Raw genomic sequence first — 11,238 nt, forward strand, 5'->3', positions numbered from 1 at the left:
TGTAAGATAGGATAGGCTAAATCTATGATGTTCGGTAGGTTAGGCATATTAAATGCATTTCCAAAAGTATTTTTAACTTATAATGAGTTTTTCAGGACATATGTAAGTTTTTCCCATTGTAAGCCAAGGAGCACCTGCCCGGAGTCTTCTAACTCTCCCTGTTATTTTCCTCTGATCTCATATCTCACTTTTTGCCTTGATTTGGGCTTTTAGTTTTTCTTTTTTTCTTTTTCTTTCCTTCTTTCTCTCTTCTTCCTTTTTTTGTTCTTTGTTGTTGTTGTTTTGTTTTTCTAGAGCCACATTTCTAGAAATATAATGTATACTAAGATGAAAGAATGTTGTTTTCGAGATAAGTTTTGCTAATAATATTGTATTATTCAAAGGAATAACAATAATCTGCAGAAGCTGGTTAATAAAAGCTGTAGATGCTTTGTTTCCTAGACCTAGATTTTCTGACATAAGTGCCAACATTCATGCTGGCCCCACCTCACTGACAAGAGCTAAGAATCAATGAATCATAAAATGGAATACAAAAAGGAAAGAGAAAAAAAGTAAGAGAAAAAGAAGGCAACTAATACTGGTGGCAAAAGATGTTCATGTGCTACAGAACCATTCAGCATCAGTTTGTTCAATTCTTGACTTCACCTGTAAGTTATTCGGTGGCACTGAACAAATCATTTAGTTCTCTGCTGCCTTAGTTTCTTATTAGGGCTAATATCTCTGACCCTTTAAAAAGTTCAAATAGCACTGAAGTAGAAAATTGGAAAGGCTAAGCCTAGTGCCTGTAAAGTATATTTACAACTCCCTGGAGCAAGGCAGGTTGGAGCTAAAAGTATCATTATTTTTGTAGTTAGAAAGTCAGAATCCATCCTCCATCATGATTTAAGCCTTTGAAAGAGTTCTTTGTTTTTCTGCCTAAGCTTTGGCCCATAGGGAAAAATATTCTGTCTTTCAAAAAGTTTCTTTCATAAACAGGTCATTTTTTTAAGTGGGTTTCACTGACTATGTTTATTAACATGTAGTAACACTTAAGGAAGGTTTGATTTGGTACTGGGAATAAAGCAGTGTGGGCATCCTGCCACTCCTTAGCCTAAAAAAGAAATATTGTTTAGAACAAGGCCTGGGGCATTCAGAGAAGCCAGCACATTGCAAGTTGCTGCCTGGGTCTTGCATCACTCAAACCAAGCAGTACAAACAATGATGGATGTCCCAGGGGCCCTTCATCCTAGACAAAGCCAGTGATGAAAATTACTCAGCTTTTCTTAGTCACTGAAATGATTTCACCAAAGAGACATCTCTGTCAATAAAAGGAAGGAAAAATATTCATATTGATAAACAGCAGAAAATTTAATTTAACAAGCCATCTTTGATGTTTTCTTTCTGTCCCTGTGGTTGAATTCTCTTCTGTTCTCTATGTTAAACATCTCCATCTTTGATTGATGTCATGTCTGAGTCTTCTAACTCTCCCTGTTATTTTCCTCTGATCTCATATCTCACTTTTTGTCTTAATTTAGGCCTTTTGTTTTTCTTTTTCTTTCCTTCTTTCTCTTTCTTCTTCCTCTTTCTTTTTATGTTGTTTTGTTTTGCAAGAAACAGAAAGCCACTTGATGAAGGCTCTCTCTAGAGATTTCTGAGCCTTAATAAGTCTTATTGTAGTGTTATCCATGAAATTCTTTATAAAGATAAAATCCGGTTAGGATATACCCCAAGAGCAGTTTTGAATGAAGAAAGTTAGTTAGGAAGGGGTGACCGGCTGCCGCACGGGGGCGTGGGAAGGAGGCCTATCGAGTTGGCCTCTAGAGTGGCAAATGGAACAAATGAAGGTGACTAGTTGAGGAGGTCTTGCCATTATTCCTCATTGGGATTTTGTCCCAATCACCAGCAAAGTCCAAATCTTCTGCCTTAAAGAAAGGATATGTACTGCCTTCCTCTCAGCCCCACCAAACTTCATTCCAGAAACGGGATTCTGCCCTGCCCTGTGACCTAAGAAACTGACAGAAGATTTAGAAACCAAGATATTAAACTCTGACAAAGGTTTGATGCACCACCGTTCCAGGGCTGAATGAAAATCTTAAGAAGTCCTGAGAATTAAAGAGATTATGTTTTACATCCCACCACAACCCACTATAAGTAATACTTTTTTTAAAACTTTATTCAGTTGAATGGGTAAAAAAAGCTGAGACACACTCAAGTATGGATCCCACCCCAGGCATAGTACCCTGGGAAAGGAATCCCCAACACCCACCCTCCTCCTGTGGAGAAGAGGGTTTGAAGTCTGGACCACATACATGGTGAATGCCCTAACTCTGAAGTTCCCCATACCTTGGCTCTCAATTCACCAATTCTGGGAGCAGAGGAGATTAAGTATATGTGAGTATCTCTAGTGTTTTTTAACCTTTTTTAATCTCATGGCACACTTGAACCTATAGTTAAATTTCTTCCTCAGCACACATAAATTATGTTGATGAAAAAAAAAGAATATATTTACTGTGCTTTGAACTTCTTTCAAAAATAATTCAATCAATAAGCCTTAAACTTTTCATGGCACACACCTCTTACTGCACACCAGTGTGCCATAACACATTGGTTGAAAATCACTGCTCTAAGCCATGAGAAAAAAGTGGCAGTTTTGTATAGGCACACAGGCACTTTCAGAAGCTAAGAGCAATGCTGAGAAGGAGCTTTAAAAAAATGCAACTTGGGGCAGAGTACGGTGGCTCACACTTGTAATCCTAGCACTCTGGGAGGCCAGTGTGGGTGGATTGCCTGAGCTCATGAGTTTGAAACCAGCCTGAGCCAGAGCGAGACTCTATCTCTAAAAATAGCCAGGCATTGTGGTGGGTGCCTGTAGTCCCAGCTACTTGGGAAACTGAGGCAAGAGGATCACTTGAGCCCAAGAGTTTGAGGTTGCTGTGAACTATGATGCCACAGCCCTCTATCAAGGTGACCAAGTAAGGCTCTGTCTCAAAAAAAAAAAAAAAAAGTAAAAATAAAAATGGCAACTTCAAAAATACTCTGAAATAAAAAATAAATTTAAATTTTAAAAGGAGGTAATTAAGGTAAAATTAAGTCATATGGATGAAGCTTAAGCCAGTAAAACTGGTGTCCTTATAAGAGATGAATCACAACACAGATATTTTGCTTATGTGGAGTAAATATCATGTAAAGACATAGCAAGAAGTTAATCACCTAAAAACCTAGCACAAGGTCTCAGAAGAAACCAAACAGGCCAACACCTTACTCTTTTAGCCTACAGAACTGTGAGAAAATACATTTCTGTTATTTAAGCCACAAAGAAAAAAATGCCACTCCCTGTTTCTCCCTAAAAGGGGGTTATGTCATCCATCAAGTACCCCAATTTTTATAGCTACCATCTAAGAGGCTGCACCCTAAAAACCTCCTATCTCTGACAGCAGAAGGGACTAGGCATGTACAAGCCTCCCTAGATCACAGAACAGAGAGATGGTTTTAAATGGGCATGGAAACACTCCCCTGGAGGCAGTCCAAAAAAGAGAATGGAACACTGAAGCTTTCATTTTTCTCTCTAAAAGTGGTTTACTGCATACTTATCCAGTGGCCACTTGACAACTTGGCTTCTAATGAACTTACATAGAGCAGGTAACAAGGAAGACAAATAGTAGTCCTCTCTCTGGCAGTGTGAGCCTGGGCTTCCCACACCTTTCCTTACCCTAGTGATAAATCGAGGTCCAACCCATTCTTCCTGGTAGTATTTTCCCCATGCACTGAGTGCCACAACTTTTTTTTTTTTTAGGCAGAGTCTCATTTTGTCACCCTCAGTAGAGTGCCATAGTGTCACAGCTCACAGCAACCTTAAACTCTTGGGCTCAAGTAATTCTCTTGCCTCAGCCTCCCAAGCAACTAAGACTATAAGCACCCACCACAATGCCGGGATACTTTTTAGAGAAGCAATCTCACTCAGGCTCAGACTGGTCTCGAACTCATGAGCTCAGACAGTCCACCCACCTCAGCCTCCCAGAGTGCTAGGACTACAGGCATTAGCCACCACACCCAGCCTACTGAGTGCCACAACTTATACAGCTTCCACCCAAGAGACAATCTCCTTAAGGACCTAGCTCTGGGAGTCAGTGAGGTAAAAACATACTCAAGTGGTCCTAAACCAAAGAAAACAAAGAGGAGGACATACAGGTCTATTTTCACCAGCTCTTTCCTGAGGATCATAGGGTGTAGCCTAATCCTGAGTTACAGGCATTTGTCACAAATCCTCTCCCTGGCTTCATACAAACAGCATGGAGAGTAGGAGATAAGCACCTACACTCAGCTTCACCATGAGGATAGCAGAATCTGGAATACATACCCAGCACCATAATCTTTCTAGCTACATTTAGAAGGTTTGTCTTCTACATTATTGCTGTCAGGGTCCTGATAAGATGTGACATATCCTAAAACAGAGATAAACACAAATATTTGAAAGGCACTTTAAAGTCTTTTGCTAGACAAATTGGTGATATCCTTCTTCCATACAGTACTGATCTGACAAGATCAGGAGAGACAGATATCTTATTGAATGCACAGAAACTAATACAGAGTGTCAAGAAAAATAAACAGGGAAATATATTTCAAATAAAAGAATAAGATTAATCTCCACAATTGACCCATGAGATGTGGGAATATGTGACCTACCCAACAGAAAATTCAAAATAATAATCATAAAGATGCTCAGCAAAGTCAGGAGAGCAGTGGAAGAACAAACTAAGAATTTTGACAGATATAGGAAGTACTAAAAAGCATCAAACAGAAGTCATAGAGCCGAAGATTACTATAACGGAATTGGAAAATTCAATAGAGGAATTCAACAGAAGATTAGATCAAACAAAAGAATCACTGAACTTGAAGACAGGTCACTAGAAATTATCCAATATGAAAAGCAAAAATTAAAAAAGAATGAAAACGAGTGAAATTAGCTTATGAGACGTATGGGACACCATTGAGCAGAACAACTTACAAATTATTTGTATACAAGAAGGAAAAGGCAGAAAGAAAAACATATTTAAGGAATTAATGGCAGAAAATTTCCCAAACTTGGGGAAGAAGATATTAATACATATCCAAGAAGGCCAAAGGACACCAAATAAGGTAAATCCAAAGAGACCCACTCCAAGACACAGCATAATCAAATTGTCATAAGTTAAAGACAAAGGGAGTTTTGTAAACAGCAAAGAAAAAATGAATTGTTATGTACAAAGGAACCCATAAGATTATAAGCAGAATTTTTTTAGCAGGAATCTTGCAGGCCAGAGGGAATAGGGTGATATATTCAAAATCCTGAAAGAAAAATCTGCCAACCAAGAATACTATGCTCAGAAATCCTGTCTGTCATAAATAAAGGGCTGATGAAGACTTTCTCAGATAAACAAAAGCTGAGAGCTTTTATCAACACTAGACCTACCTTAAAAGAAATGCTAACAGTAGTTCTTTAAGCTGAAGGAAGAGGACACTTATTAATAACATGAAAACATACAGCTTACTGGTAAAGGTAATTACACTGTCACCCCCAAACACTCTAACAGTCTAATGGTGATTGGTAAATCATTTACATCGTTGGTATGAAGGTTAAAAGGCAAAACTATTCATCATTGTGGTGGCTTCTGCCTGTAACCTCAACACTTTGTGAGGCCAAGGTAGGAGGATTGCTTGTGAATAGGAGTTTGCGACCACCCAGGGCAACATAATAAGACTCTATCTCTACAATTAAAAAATTGGCATGTACCTGTAGTCTCAGCTATTTAGGAAACAGAGGTTAAAGGATCATCTGAGCCCAGAATACTGAGACTGCAATGAGCTATGATCATGCCACTGCATTCCACTATGGGCAACAGGGCAAGAACCCCTCTCCAAAAAAAAAAAAAAAACACAAAACTATTAAAAACAACCATAGTACCACAATTCGTTAAGGAATACAAATTATAAAGAGATGTATATCATGACATAAAAAGCATAAAATGTGTGAAGTGGAGTAAAAGTGTAGAGTTTGTGTATGTTATCAAAATTAAGTTTTATCAACTCAGAATAGGCTGTTATGTTTTATGTAATCATTAGTATAGTGACAAAGCAAAATAGATAAGAAAAGATGCAAAGCATGCCACCATAGCAAGTCTTCAAACCACAAAGAAAACAAGAGGAGAAGATGAAAGGAGCAAAAGATGTACAAAACAACCAGGAAAAAATTAACAAATGGCACTCATAAGTCCTTACCTATAAATAATAATTTTGAACTTAAATGCATTAAATTCTCTAATCATAGCATAGAGGGGCTGAATGGATTTAAAAGAAAAAAACACAACTATATGCTGCCTACAAGAGCCTCACTTCAATTTAGGAGACTCACAGCCTGAACCTGAAGGGCTAGAAAAACATTCCATGCAAATAGGCTTGGCACCCGCAGCACAGTGATTACGGTACCAGCCATATACACTGAGGTTGGCAGGGCCAGCTAAACAACTGTAACCCATTGTGGGCCAGCTAAACAACTGTAACAAAAAAATAGCCAGGCATTGTGGCAGGAGCCTGTAGTCCCAGCTACTGGGGAGGCTGAGGCAAGAGAATTGCTTAAGCCCAAGAGTTTGAGGTTCCTGTGAGCTGTGACACCACTGCACTCTACCAAGGGTGACATAATAAGACTCTGTCTAATTAAAAAAAAAAAAAATTCCATGCAAATGGAAACCAAAAGAGAGAACAGGGTAGCTATTACTTATTTCAGACAAAATAGATTTTAGCCAAAAACTGTACATAGTTATAAAAGGGAGAATTCATCAAGAGGATGTAATAGTTTTAAATATATATGCACTCACCATTAGAGTATCTAAATATATAAAATAAACATTAGAGATCTGAAGGACAATATAGACTGCAATACAGTAATAGTAAGAAATTTCAATACCTCTCCTTCAATAATAGACATCATCTAGACAAAAAAAAAAAAAATCAGTAAGAAAACAATGAATTCAAACTACATTTGGAACTTACAGCCAGATTGTTCTTCAAACACCAAAGGAGGCAAGAAAAGCTTTATCTTTTATTGCTGTACCAATTTTAATAAAAGGATTCATTGTATAAAATTTGGATTCAGTCAAAATCTGCACTTAAGGACCAAAAAGTCCACAAGTTTCCTTAAGGCTGCAGTTTCTCCATTCCTACAGCAAATGGACCTGACAGACATTACAGAACTTTCTACCCAATAGGAACATACATTCTTACATTCTTTTCAAATGAAAACAGAACATTCGCCAAGATAGGTCATATGTTAGGCAAAAGAAAAATAAGTCTTAATAAATTTAAGATTGAAATCATATAAAATATTTTTTTTTTGTAGTTTCTGGCCAAGGCTGGGTTTGAACTCGCCACCTCCAGCATATGGGCCCGGCATCTTACTCCTTTGAGCCACAGGTGGCCCCCCATATAAAATATTTTTTTCCAACCACAATGGTACAAAACTAGAAATAAATAACAGGAGAAATCTTGGAAAATTAACAAATATGTAGAAATTAAACAATATGATTCTGAACAACAATTGGATTAAAGAAAAAATCAAAAGGAAAATTTAAAATACATTGGAAAAAATAAGAATGAAAACACCATATACCAAAACATGAGACGCACCAAAAGTAGTTCTAAGGGAGAAGTTTTCAGAATTAAATAGCTACATCAAAAAAGAAGAAAGATTTCAAATAAGCATCCAAACATTACACTTCAAGAAACTAGAAAAGGAAAAACAACCTAAGCTCAAAGCTATCAGAATTAAAAAAAAAAAAAAAAACAAAGAGCAGAGCAGAAATAAATGTGATGAGTAGCAGAAAAACAACAAAACAATTTTTTGAAAACCAAACAAAATTAACAAATCCTTAGCAAAACTAAGAAAAAATAGAGAAGATTCAAATAAATAAAATCAGAAATGAAAGAGGAGACATTAGAATTGACAATATGGCAATACATAGGATCATAAGAGAGTAATATGCACCAAGAAGTTTTTATATAATTTAGAAAAAAATGGATATATTCCTAGACACATACAATTTATCAAGACTAAATTATGATGAAATATATCAATCTGAATAGACCAATAGTGAATAAAGAGATTGAATCAGTCATCAAAAGTTTCCCACCAGAGAAAAGTTTAGGACTAGATGGAGTCACAGCTAAATTATGCAAAACATTTAAAGAATACCCATCCTTCTCAAACTCTTCTGAAAAACTAAAGAGAAGGAAATACTTCCAAATGCACTTGATGAAGCCAGCATCACTGTGATACCAAAACCAGAAACACTACAAGAAAACTATATGCTGAATTCATTGATGAACATAGATGCAAAAATCCTCAACAAAATACCCAATATGATCTTATATCTAGAAAGCATCAGAGATTCCACCAAGAGTCTCCTGGGATTGATAAATAAATTCAGCAAAGTCTCTGGATACAAAATCAATGTATATAAATCAGTAGCATTTTGATACACCAACAATAGCCAAGCTGAGAGTCAAATCAAAGACTCCATAGCATTCACAATAGCTACAAAGAAGATGGAATCCCTGGGAATAGAATATACTTATCTAAGGAAGTAAAAGATCTCTACAAGGAAAGAGGATGGAATCTGAGGAACAAAATCACAAAGGATACAAACAAATGGAAAAACATACCATGTTCATGAATAGATAGAATCAACATTATTAAGAGGTCCATATACCCAAAGTAATTTACAAATTCAATAGTTAGAAGATCAAAATAAGTGTAACATTCCTATTAGCTTGGCATTAATGCAACACTATGTGTTAAACTTTAATATTATTTTTTGAAATCTCTCCAATCTCCTAACTAAACTTTTTATATGATTTTGCTTTTATGTTCTGTTTGTTCAAATTAAAAGAAAGAGCATAAGAGTTTCTGCAACTTATTATTATCGTATGGGGTATCATTATCATTACAGTATTGTACTATGTTATTGTCACATATAAGCCATTATAGTATTGTTATTATAATTCTACCACACTATGTATATGCACTTTCATCAAGGATCCAAGTTACATACAAACACAACCTAAAGACATTCTCAGAGATGCAGCTCATCCAAAACCCGGGGACCACCCATCTATTACAAAGCTATGGTAATCAAAACAATGTGGTACTGGCATAAAGACAGACACATAGACCAAAGGAACAGAACAGAGAGTTAGAAATAAATCCACATACCTAAAGTCATTAGATCTTGAAGAACGTTGCTGCAAATAAACAATGGCGAAAGGATAATCTCCTCTATAAACGAAAATAATACCACATGCAAAAAATAAATAAATAAAATTAGATCATTGTCTTACGCTATACACAAAAATCAACTCAAAATGAATTAAAGACTTAAATATAAGACCTGACACCATAAAACTTCAGCAGCACATATACTAAAATTGGAACGATACAGAGAAGATTAGCAAGATGGCCCTTGTGCAAGGATGACATGCAAATTTGTGAAGCATTCCATATTAAAAAAAAATTAAGGAAAACACCAGGGAAAATCTCCTTAACTTTGGTCTTGGCAATTATTTTTTGGATATGACACCAAAAGCACAGGCAATCAAAACAAACTACATCTCCAGAAGACCAAAAATCACATTACAACAAGATATTTGTATCTGAATGTTTATTGCAGCCCAATTCATAATTGCTAGGTTATGGAAGCCCAAATGCCCACTGCTCCATGAATGGATCAATAAACTGTGGTATATGTACACTATGGAATATTATGCAGCCCTAAAGAAAGATGGAGACTTTACCTCCTTCATGTTTACATGGATGGAGCTGGAAAATGTTCTTCTTAGCAAAGTATCTCAAGAATGGAAGAAAAAGTATCCAATGTACACAGCCCTAATTTGAAACTAAATTATAGATTTCATAGGAAAGATATAACCTAATTATAGCCTTAGAAAATGGGGAGGGGCAGAGGGTGGGTGGGTGGAAGGAGGGTGATTTGTGGGGTCACCTCTATGGTTTATCTTACAAGGGTACAAGTGAATCTTCCTAAAAGCAGAGTACGAATGTCTTAATAACCAAGAAAACGACATGAAGGCTACGTTAACCAGTTTCATGAGAGTATTTCAAATTGTGTATGAAAACACCACACTGTACCCTGTGATTGCATTAATGTACACAGCTATGATTTAATTAAAAAAAAACTACATCATAATAAAGTTTCTGCACAAAAGGGAAACAATCAACAAAAGGTAAAGGCAACCCTATAGAAGGAGAGAAAACATTTGCAGACCACGTATCTTATAAAGAATATCTAATATCCAAAATATAGAAGAAATTCCTACCACTCAACAGCAAAAAAATAAATTATAATAACCTTATTTTTAAAATGAGCAAAAGATATGAATAGACATTTATCTGAAGAAAGCATACATGGCAAACAATACTATGAAAAGGTGTTCATCTCAAATCATTAGGGAAATTCAAATTAAAACCACAATGGGATATCACCTCCCTTCTGTTAGGATGGCTATTACTAAAAATTCAAACCAAGTGTTGGGGAGGAGGTGGAAAAGGGGGAACCCCAGATGTTACTGGTGAGAATGTAAATTGGTACAATCATTATGGAAAACAGTATGGAGGTTCCTCAAAACTAAAACCACCAGATGATCTAGCTACTCTACTTAAGGGATATATATCCAAAGAAAACAAAATCACTATTTTGAAGAGATATCTATACTCCCATGTTTCTGCAACATTATTCAAAATAGTCAAACTATGGCAACAATGTGTCTATTGATGGATGAATGAACAAAATATATATATGTGTGTGTATGTGTCTGCATAGATACACATATATACAACGGAATATTATTTAGCCTTTAAAATGAAGGAAATTCTTCCATTTTGGGCATAATAGACAAACCTGGAGTACATTGTGCTAAGTGAAAAAAACCAGATACACAAAGACAAATGCTTCATGATTTTGTGTGTATGACAAACACATAGAAACAGTAGAATGGGAGTTACTAGAGGTTGAAGGGGTAAAAGAAATGGGGAGATGTTGGTCACAGCAAACAAACTCTCAGGTATAAGGTAAATAAGTTCTGCAGACCTAGTGTACAGTATAGTGACTATACTTAATAAGAATGTGCAATGGATATTTGCTAAAACAATAGATCTTAAGTATTCTCACCACAAAGGTTTGTGAGATGATGGGTGTATTAATCAGGTAAATTGTG

General features: G+C 36.1%; 1 non-coding gene across 1 annotated transcript; it reads left to right on the top strand.

The window, feature by feature from the left end:
• The first annotated feature begins 9,409 nt into the window (after positions 1-9,409).
• Positions 9,410-9,515, top strand: LOC111724904. Its single transcript, XR_002773116.1, has one exon. It is a non-coding gene; the product is annotated as a U6 spliceosomal RNA (small nuclear RNA).
• Positions 9,516-11,238: the final 1,723 nt, after the last annotated feature.

This window comes from Otolemur garnettii, unplaced genomic scaffold, assembly GCF_000181295.1.
Source record: "Otolemur garnettii isolate 467f Iridium unplaced genomic scaffold, OtoGar3 scaffold00028, whole genome shotgun sequence".
Taxonomy (NCBI): Eukaryota; Metazoa; Chordata; class Mammalia; order Primates; family Galagidae; genus Otolemur; species Otolemur garnettii.